Raw genomic sequence first — 11,463 nt, forward strand, 5'->3', positions numbered from 1 at the left:
CAATTCTCTTTACTGAAATACAATCTACTGCAATACTTGTTCTACTGTTTTCTGCAAACAATCATCTTCCACACAATACGGTTAATCCTTTGTTACAGCAAGCCGGTGAGATTGACAACCTCACTGTTTCGTTGGGGCAAAGTACTTTGGTTGTGTTGTGCAGGTTCCACGTTGGTGCCGGAATCTCTGGTGTTGCGCCGCACTACATCCCGCCGCCATCAACCTTCAACGTGCTTCTTGGCTCCTCCTGGTTCGATAAACCTTGGTTTCTTTCTGAGGGAAAACTTGCTGCTGTGCGCATCATACCTTCCTCTTGGGGTTCCCAACGAACGTGTGAGTTACACGCCATCAGATACCATACCAAAAAAATTCATTGTCTATGTATTGATATTAATTTTGTATTTTGCATGATAATGATTTTACAAATCTTAGTTTACCTTGACATAGTTTGAGCTTGTAAAAATAATATAAGCCTTACGCTTTGAGATGGATGTAGTAGTATTTAGCATAATATGGTTTTCTTATTTACTACATGCATTTAGCTCATTGGAGGTGGAAAAGTTGAAGAGGAAAGTGATGGTCGATGACAGTTTCCCAATGTAATAATAAAATCCTTAATATGCCTTGAAAACCCACACGTACGCTCTTTCTAGGACAGAGGCAGTATGAGGTAATGCACCCACGCGCTGTCATCTGCCCGTTCGTGCTATGTCTCCCAAATCTTGAAATATCGTCAGTTATCCATTTCACGTCCACACTTCTCCCTCTCTCCACGGACTAGGAAAAAACCCTCTCTTCACTTCCCCTTCCCATTCCACTGATGGAGAGCCCAACCGACGCCGTCAACGCAGTGAAAGCGAAAGCTGTGCGGCTGGCCTTAGCCGCAGAGGAGGCGTCCAGAGCCGCGACCGCAGCATGCATGGCCGCAACGGCGGCGATCATCGCCGCAGCGGATGCCAAATACGAAGCGGAGGCTATTGCCGAAGGTTGGGCCATCGGTCGCTCATCGGCATCTGATGCTGTTGGTAGATGGGTCCACTCTCTTGGGAAGCATCCCCTAGATGACGAGGACGAGGTTGAACTCATCTTTGAACCGCCGCCGCCGACCTTCGACGAGAATATCATCGACGAGGGGGAGGAAGTATGTTCCGATTCACCTCTCTCCCTTATTCAACATAGCCCTGTATCGATTTGCGCTATGGTCTCTCCCTCTTTTTTTGCGCTATAGCGTTTTGAATTAGCGTCAGAATCTTTTTAGATTCATATTCAGTATTAGTTGCAACTGCTACATATTTGCTTCACATCCGATTCACCTCTCTCCCTTCTTCAACATAGCCCTGTAACGATTTGCTCTATGGTCTCTCCCTCCTTTTTTTGCGCTATAGGGTTTTGAATTAGCGTCAGAATCTTTTTAGATTCATATTCATTATTAGTTGCAACCGCTACATATTTGCTTCACCTGTTTATTTGGCATGTATCAGGTTGCTACTGATGAGGTTGACAGCGATGTCGAGTCGCGTCATAGGAAGGCCAGGGCCACTCTCAACAAGCTTAAGGCGGGGAAGTTCGACAAGTATTGGAGTGAACCCTGGACTGGTGCACGGAACAGCTGCCCCTTCTGCACAAAGAGCATAAAGGTTGACTTTCGAAGCGTCCTGCAGCATGCCGAAGCCGGTGGGTCCGGCTGTCTCAAAGTTGGGGAAACTGTTAACCGATCCGGCTTCATAGCCAACCACATGGCCTATGGGCTATTCCTAAGGAAGAAATTGAACCAAGCTATCGAGACCGGTCGTGTGCCTCCTCCCAAGCCCAAGCCACCAAAGATTAAAGGTATGGGCAGCAAGAAGCAGAAGAAGCGGGACCGGGATGAGGCGACAGGAAGAAGATGGTAAATATACTCCATAATTGTTGTGCATGTTTGTCTCTCCTACTGCTTCAAAAGCAGCATCTTTTGTTGAACTTTGTTTATGTTTGCTGCTCAGCAGCGTTTGTGGTGAACCTATTAGCTTAATTAGGGGTTGTTGAACTATGTTTGTGTTGAACCTTGCTTAATTAGGTTGTGTTGAACTCTGTTTGTGTTGGCGTGGGAAGGGGGGCATGATGCTACCCTGAATTTGCGGGACCCCCAAAAAACTTGCAAATACGAGTGATGCATCCAAAAGGAACAAACTTTTACATGGTAGACCCCAGTCTGAAAGCAAGAAATGCGATCGGGTCCTTAACAGCCACCGCCCGGATTGATCGGGGATTTTGCCTGCCTACCGCATGTGACTTGTGCTCACTAAAGTTTGGGACCTCACGCATGGGCACCACACGTAAGTGACAGACCTGTTGGTGTAAAAACTCGGGTGATTATTATACTGCATTAGTACAAAGTTTCCTATGGATTCAAGGGTTGGAAAGCCAAGTTAACTCATTTTCATGACTAAGAAGGAGCCAGGCTTACTTTTTCATTTTCATGTTTTAACTTGTTTAAATCTTGGTCAAACAAAGGATTTGACCAGGATTCAAATGGGCATAAAAATTCAACAAAGAAATCAAAAAAAAGCACATAAGCTTCTTATGTCATATAGTAAGCATTAAAGTTGATCAACAAAGTCTAGACATATTCAAACCAGAAAAATCATGTATATACCCCCTAACCCTAAACTCTGTCTTATGAAGTCAAGCATGAAGAAAAGTGGTTTTGGGTTTCAAACATTGGAAATTAAAAAAACTCCCAAAAGCTTCATTTTGGAGTTACTAAGAAGAATCCAGGCTTACCTTTTCATTTTCATGTTTTAAACTGGTTTAAATCTTGGTCAAACCTAGGATTTGACCAAGATTCAAATGGACATAACAAATTAAAAAAAATCAAAACCAAACACATAGTCTTTTGATGTCATATAGTAAGCATTCAAGTTGATAAACAAAGTCTAGACATATTTAAACAAGAAAAATCATGTATATACTTGGCTCCTAACCCTAAACTCTGTCTTATGAAGTCAAGCATTAAGAGAAGTGGTTTTGGGTTTCAAACATGGAAATTTAAAAAACCTCCCAAAAGCTTCATTTTGGAGTGACTAAGAAGAATCCAGGCTTACTTTTCATTTTCATGTTTTAAACTGGTTTAAATCTTGGTCAAACCTAGGATTTGCACTACAAGAAAAGTTGCCATGGCCGACGAAGTTGAAGTCGCGCCGTGGTTGCTGGTGTACCATGGCCGACGATTTTTGGTCTCTCCGTTGTGCATGTCAAAACATTTTTTTTCTCGTTTTTGAGGCCACCTAGCCCGACGAAAACGGCCAAAACTTGGCGTATGGTGTCCCGGGACGTGGTGCATCTCGAATTCTCGGGTTTGCCGGCCGAGTCAACGCAAATCCGCACCGCCGAGGGATGTAGGGCCCAGATGGCAGCCTCTCTGGCATTGTTTTTTTCTCGATCGCGCCATCTCGTTCAACACTCTCCGATCGAGCCGTTTACGATGCAGGATCATGGGTCCCGCATGTCATCCTCTATGAACCAAAATTCTTTCTATTCTTGGATTTTTTTGACCCCCTGATTTCTGGCTACTTCATTTTTCTTTTGATCCCTTGCCGCCTTGGAAACGTTGAGACCGCTGCTGCTAAATGGGACCCGCATGTCATCCTCTATGTGCAATCAACTTTCTTTTCTTGGAGTTTTCTTTGGCACCTCAAATTTGGTCACTTGCCTTTTTCTTTCGATCCCCTGCCGCCTCTCAAACGGTGATACCGCTGCTGCTAAATGGGACCCGCATGTCATCCTCTATGTACTATAAAACTTTCTTTTCTTGAATAATTTTTGGCTCCTCATATTTGGTCACTTGCCTTTTTCTTTCGTGCCCCTGCCGCCTCTCAAACGGTGATACCGCTGCTGCTAAATGGGACCCGTATGTCATCCTCTATGTACTATAAAACTTTCTTTTCTTGAATTATTTTTGGCTCCTCATATTTGGTCACTTGCCTTTTTCTTTCGATCCCGTCCCGCCTCTCAAACGGTGATACCACTGCTGCTAAATGGGACCCGCATGTCATCCTCTATGTACTATTAAACTTTCTTTTCTTGAATTATTTTTGGCTCCTCATATTTGGTCACTTGCCTTTTTCTTTCGATCTCATGCCACGTTTGAAACGTTGAGGAACCTGCAGGCTCATGGGACCCGCATGTCATCCTCTATGTACTATAAAAGTTCATTTTCTTGGGGTTTTTTCACCCTCTGATTTTTGGCTATTTCCTTTTTCTTTTGATCCCCTGCCGCCTTTGAAACGTTGAGGACTCTGCTGGCTCATAGGTCCCACATGTCAGCCTCTATGTACAATCAAGTTTCTTTACTTGAATTATTTTTGGATCCTGATATTTGGTCACTTGCCTTTTTCTTTCGATCTCATGCCACGTTTGAAACGCTGCTGGCTCATGGGACCCGCATGTCATCCTCTATGTGCCATAAAAGTTTATTTTCTTGGATTTTTTTCACCCTCTGATTTTTGGCTATTTCCTTTTTCTTTTGATCCCGTGCCGCCTTGGAAACGTTGAGTAAGCTGCTGACTCATGGGACCCGCATGTCATCCTCTATGTACAATCAACTTTCTTTTTCTTTTGATCTCAAACCGCATTTGAAACGTTGAGACCACTGATGCTAATTGGGACCCGCATATCATCCTCTATGTACAATAAAGTTTTTTTCTTGGATTATCTTTGGCTCCTGATATTTTGTCACTTGCCTTTTTCTTTCGATCTCATGCCGCCTTTGAAACGTTGAGTAAGTTGCTGGCTCATGGGTCCCGCATGTCATCCTCTACGAACAATAAAAGTTTCCTTTCTTGGAGTTATTTTTGACCCCTAATTTCTGGCTATTTGCCTTTTTCTTTTGATCTCCTGCCCCCTTTGAAACGATGAGGACGCTGTTGGCAGGTCGGTCCCACATGTCATCCTCTGTGAACAATAAAAGTTTCCTTTGATGGATTTATTTTGAACCCCTAATTAATTTCGGGATATTTCCTTTTTTTTCCTTTGATCCCCTGCCGCCTTGGAATCGTTGAGGATGTTGCTGCCTCATGGGTCCCGCATGTCATCCTCTCAGAACGGTAAATGTTTCTTTTCTTGGATTTTGTTTACCAAATAATTTTTGGCTAATTTTTTCTTTCGATCTCCTGCCGCCTTTAAAACGTTGAGGACGCTGCTGGCTCACGGGTCCCACATGTCAGCCTCTATGAACAATAAACGCTGAGGATGCTGCTGCCTCATGGGTCCCGCATGTCATCCTCTTAGAACGAAAATGTTTCTTTTCTTGGATTTTTTACGAACATATTTTTGGTTTATTTTTTCTTTCCATCCCCTGCCGCCTTTAAAACGTTGACGACGCTGCTGGCTCATGGGTCCCCGATGTCAGCCTCCCCGTACAAGAAACATATGATATCTTGATTATTTTGCAGACAATAAACAGTGTATTGCGCTCTGAGCTATTTCAAACGGATAATTAAATCTTTATTTTTACATAAACAAACTTATATGTTGAATCTACTTATTTTTTTGTCTTTGCGAAGCATAGGACTTTCCTGGTTTTTTAGAAAATTCGGAACTTTCCTGTTTTGGAGTGGGCTGAAATTGTACGAGTAAAAAGGCCAAGCAGGATAGTTCGAAGGCCCAGATGTCCAGATGCAGCCCAATTGAAATCTTTCTTCTTGGATTTTTTTGACCCCCTGATTTCTGGCTACTTCATTTTTCTTTTGGTTCTGTGCCGCCTTGGAAACGCTGAGACCGCTGCTGCAAAATGGGACCCGCATGTCATCCTCTACATACAATAAAATTTCTTTTCTTGGATTATTTTTGGCTCCTGATATTTGGTCACTTGCCTTTTTTCTTTCGATCCCGTGCAGCCTCTCAAACGGTGATACCGCTGCTGCTAATTGGGACCCGCATGCCATCCTCTATGTACAATCAAGTTTCTTTTCTTGAATTATTTTTGGCTCCTGATATTTGGTCACTTGCCTTTTTCTTTCGATCTCATGCCACGTTTGAAACGTTGAGGAACCTGCTGGCTCATGGGACCCGCATGTCATCCTCTATGTACTATAAAAGTTCATTTTCTTTGTTTTTTTTCACCCTCTGATTTTTGGCTATTTCCTTTTTCTTTTGATCCCCTGCCGCCTTGGAAACGTTGATTAAGCTGCTAGCTCATGGGACCCGTATGTCATCCTCTATGTCCATCAACTTTATTTTCTTGGATTTTTTTTGACCCCCTAATTTCTGGCTACTTTCTTTTTCTTTTGATCACAAGCCGCATTTGAAACGTTGGGACCGCTGCTGCAAAATGGAACCTGCATGTCATCCTCTATGTAAATAAAGTTTCTTTTCTTGGATTATCTTGGGCTTCTGATATTTTGTCACTTGCCTTTTTCTTTCGATCTCATGCCGCCTTTGAAACGTTAAGTAAGTTGCTGGCTCATGGGTCCCGCATGTCATCCTCTACGAACAATAAAAGTTTCCTTTCTTGGAGTTATATTTTACCCCTAATTTCTGGCTATTTGCCTTTTTCTTTTGATCTCCTGCCCCCTTTGAAACGATGAGGACGTTGTTGGTAGGTCGGTCCCACATGTCATCCTCTATGAACAATAAAACTTTCCTTTGATGGATTTATTTTGAACCCCTAATTAATTTCTGGATATTTCCTTTTTTTCTTTTGATCCCCTGCCGCCTTGGAATCGTTGAGGATGCTGCTGCCTCATGGGTCCCGCATGTCATCCTCTCAGAACGGTAAATGTTTATTTTCTTGGATTTTGAATACCAAATGATTTTGGCTTATTTTTTCTTTCGATCTCCTGCAGCCTTTAAAACGTTGAGGACGCTGCTGGCTCACGGGTCCCACATGTCAGCCTCTAACATTAAACGTTGAGGATGCTGCTGCCTCATGGGTCCCGCATGTTATCCTCTCAGAACGAAAATGTTTCTTTTCTTGGATTTTGTACCAACAGATTTTAGGTTTATTTTTTCTTTCCATCCCTGCCGCCTTTAAAACGTTGACGATGCTGCTGGCGCATGGGTCCCCGATGTCAGCCTCCCCGTATAAGAAACATGTGATATCTTGATTATTTTGCAGACAATAAACAGTGTATTTTGCTCTGAGCTATTGCAAAGGGATAGAATAAATCTTTATTTTTACATAAACAAACTTATATGTTGAATCTCCTTGTTTTTTTTTGTCTTTGCGAGGCATAGGACTTTCCTGTTTTGGAATGGGCTGAAATTGTACGAATCAAAAGGCGTCCAGCGGGATAGTTTGAAGGCCCAGATGGCTAGAAGCAGCCCAATTGAAATATTCCTTTTCTTGGATTTTTTGACACCCTTATTTCTGGCTACTTCCTTTTTCTTTTGGTCATGTGCCGCCTTGGAAACATTGAGACCACTGCTGCAAAATGGGACCCATATGTCATCCTCTATGTACAATAGAAGTTTCTTTTCTTGGATTATTTTTGGCTCCTGATATTTGGCACTTGTCTTTTTCTTTCGATCTAATGCCGACTTTGAAACCTTCAGACCGGTGCTGCAAAATGGGACCCGCATGTCATTCTCTATGCACAATAAAGTTTCTTTTCTTAGATTATTTTTGGCTCCTGATATTTGGTCACTTTCCTTTTCCTTTCGATCTCATGCCGCCTTTGAAACGTTGAGGAAGCTGCTGGCTCATGGGTCCCGCATGTCATACTCTATGAACAATAAAAGTGTCCTTCATTAGATTTATTTTTTACCCCTAATTTCTGGCTATTTACCGTTTTCTTTTGATCCCCTGCCCCCTTTGAAACGATGAGGACGCTACTGGCAGGTCGGTCCCACATCCTCTATGAACAATAAAAGTTTCCTATGATGGATTTATTTTTGACCCCTTTTGATCCCCTGCCGCCTTGGAATCGTTGAGGATGCTGCTGCCTCATGGGTCCCGCATGTCAGCCTCTCAGAACGGTAAATGTTTCTTTTCTTGGATTTTTTTACCAACTGATTTTTGGCCTTTGTCTTTCGATCTCCTGCCGCCGTTAACATGTTGGGGACGCTGCCGGCTCAAGGGTCCCACATGTCAGCCTCTATGAACAATAAACCTTTTGTTTGATTTATTATTGACCCATAATTTCTTGGCATTTGCCTTTTTCTTTCGATCTCATGCCGCCTCTGAAACGTTGAGACGCTGTTGGCTCATGGGTCCCTGTCAGCCTCTATGAACAGTAAAAGTTTCCTTTGTTTGATTTATTTTTGACCCTAATTACTGGCTATTTGCCTTTTTTATCCCCTGCCTCCTTTAAAACTAAGAGGACGCTGCTGGCCCATGGGTCCCACATCTCAGCCTCTCTGAACGCAGGGCCGGCCCTGACCCATGGCCACCATGGGCTGCCGCCTGGGGCCCAGGCCAGGGAGGGGCCCATGATCCCATCTTTTCTTTACTATCGGCTCAATAAAAAAGTGACTGGCCCAACCAAATAAGCACGCGAGCTAACGAAGCAACGAAGCCATCAGGCTTTCCGCCACGTCGATCGGTCCATCGGTACACAGAAGTCTCTCATGGCCTCACGAAAAAGCGATTTCCATTGATAAAAAAGGAAACAAAAAACACAAGATGATCAATCGAGCTTGGCTGGATTGACAATTGTTCATCTGTCTCACTCTCTATCCTTGTCTCACTCTCGTCTGATCGCCTCACTCCCTAGCCTGTCGCCTGCTGCGGATCGGCAACCTTCTCTTCGTAAGTCCATATTAAATCCCTCATCTAATTCATTATTTAGTTCATCAATTAGGATTTTAATTTCATGTAAATTCATTCACCATTATAGGCGTTAAAACACCGAAACAATTAACCGGTTCTGCGAAAAAAGCGATTTTACAATTGTTCTCAATCAGTTTGCATCTAGAATGCGCGAAGAAGCTTTTTTGTGAAGCACTCAAGCATAATTGTCGATGGAGTCAGTGTAATATGATTTAAACTAATCTACCATTTTGTTGTATCTCTGTCGTAATATGACATTGGTTAAGTAAAATTATTTATAGACATCTTGGGGTAAGAATGTGTGCTTAACTTTAACTCTTATGTTTTTGTAAGTGAAAATAGCCTCAAATATGTTTATATATCTATTTATGCTTGCACATATATTAGCCACATATAAAAGGGGCCCTTTTGCCGGCTTCGCCCAAGGGCCTCAAAAGATATAGAGCCGGCCCTGTCTGAACGATAAACCTTTCCTTTCTTTTTTTTCGATCCCCTGCCGCCTTGGAAAATGTGAGACCGCTCCTGCAAAACGGGACCCATATGTCATCCTCTATGTACAATAAAAGTTTCTTTCCTTGGATTATTTTTGGCACCTGATATATGGTCACTTGCCTTTTTTTTCGATCCCCTGCCGCCTTTGAAACGTTGAGGACGCTGCTGGCTCGTGGGTCCCACATGTCAGCCTCTATGAACAATAAACATTTCATTTCTTGGATTTATTTTTGACCGCTGATTTCTGGGAACTTTGCTTTTTCTTTCGATCCCCTGCCGCCTTTGTTAAAGTTGAGGATGCTGCTGCAAAATGCGTCCCACATGACAGCTTCTCTGTACGATAATTGTTTCCTTTCTTGGATTTTTTTCCACGGCTGGCCGATGGGTCCACGATGTCAGCCTCTATGTACAAGAAATATGTGATTTCTCGATATGTTTTAACCCGAGATATGTAGGATACTTGCTTTTTTTCGATCCCTTATGTTTGTCTTTACCTTCAAATGTTGAGGGACGCTACTGGCAAATGGGTCCTGCTCTAGCATTCTCAACTGAAGGAAAAACAGAAATATTGCCTATTCATTTGTTTTTCGTACTCCATGCACATAATCCATACTAACTATTGATCCGGGTTTTAGTTCAACTTAATTAGTTCAAATTTGATCTACGAGGAAGTATGTAATATATTTTGGGTTCACAACACTACACTTGTTAACAACAATCTGATGAAGAGGTTTGTCATTTTTTTAAACTACAAATACACTCTAAGATCTTGCAAACTGATAGAATAAATCTTGGAACTTTAAATAATTTATGAAAATTTTGAAATCAACTATATGAATATATCAAAATATAGAGCCCATGTAGATGCTCATACTGGCTATGCGCATTTAAAAAGAATCATAATCATAATTGATACAAAATAAAAATAACTTTATATGTAGAATCTCGGTTTCTTGAGGGCCAATCATAGGATCTCCGTGTTTAAATTAGGAAGGGCCCCAATGGCATGAGTCGGAGGCCCATTAAATGTTTTTGGATTGTTATCAGCGAAGCAAAGCAGGCTGACAGCAATCACCATGTACATGGCCTGCGGCAGCCCAAAAGTACAAACAATTGACCCATGCAGGGAAGGTAGTACTTTTTTTTATTGGGAAGGTTGTCTGGGCTAACCCAAAAAAAAAGTGGTGCTACATGGGGTAGCACTTGAACCCGGAATGAGACCATGAACAGTACATACGCTACATTCTACAGTACTTAGTTCTTAGCTATCTATTTTCGATCCAACGTCCAAATCTACAAGTCAACCAACTGTTCATCTGTGCTTGCTGATGTCAAGGCACTGGATCCTGGACGCTTGAACCCATGATGGTTACTGAGGGTTGCCTATTTGCTCATAATATGTTTTGTCAGCGGGCACTTCACTAGTTTGTGCAAAACATATCCAGCGCAGGATTCGAAAAAACAACACGTTTTTTTTGTTTACGGAAACAACAAAACATCTCATGTTCATCACAATCCAGCCAACATAAGCACATAATAATTAATAGTACAACTAGAGAGATGTACATATAAATAAGGTTTGTCAAGCTTCATGCACTAGCCAACACAACCAAAAGTCCGAACTGATGGAAAGTGCTAGGCAATCCACTTATACATCTCAACACCCCTCCTCACGTGTGACCGGAAGAAGGGAAGAGGTCAACACAAGGAGACTCTCAAGAGGCATATACGTGGACTCCGAGGAGGGCAACGGAGGGCAGCACCAATTTTTAGGATAAATTACGAAAGCCAGGTCTCGAACTCGAGACCCTGGGCTCTGATACCATGCCAAGCTTCATACACAAGCCAACGCAACCAAAAGTCCGAACTAATGGAAAGGGATAGGCAATCCACTTATACATATCAACATCCCCCCTTCACATGTGACCACAATCCAGTAATGGTACCTTCATGTTCACCACAATACATCATCATTATACTACAGAACATTTGTAAGACAACTTAATATAGCTGTGATTCATTTTGTTGCCCCAGCGATGGGTGATAACCTGAACACCATATAACCTTCTCACAGCAATTGTAACCAAATATGAGCACCTGCAATGATTTGGTGTCAATCTTCTTGAAGGTCAGGAGGTATCCTACCTTCAAGTCATGTGCTTTGACAAACTCTGGCCATCCTGCGTCCATTAAAACATTGCCATCTTGTTGCTTCAGGTCCA

This window comes from Lolium perenne, chromosome 5 (assembly GCF_019359855.2).
Source record: "Lolium perenne isolate Kyuss_39 chromosome 5, Kyuss_2.0, whole genome shotgun sequence".
Taxonomy (NCBI): domain Eukaryota; kingdom Viridiplantae; phylum Streptophyta; class Magnoliopsida; order Poales; family Poaceae; genus Lolium; species Lolium perenne.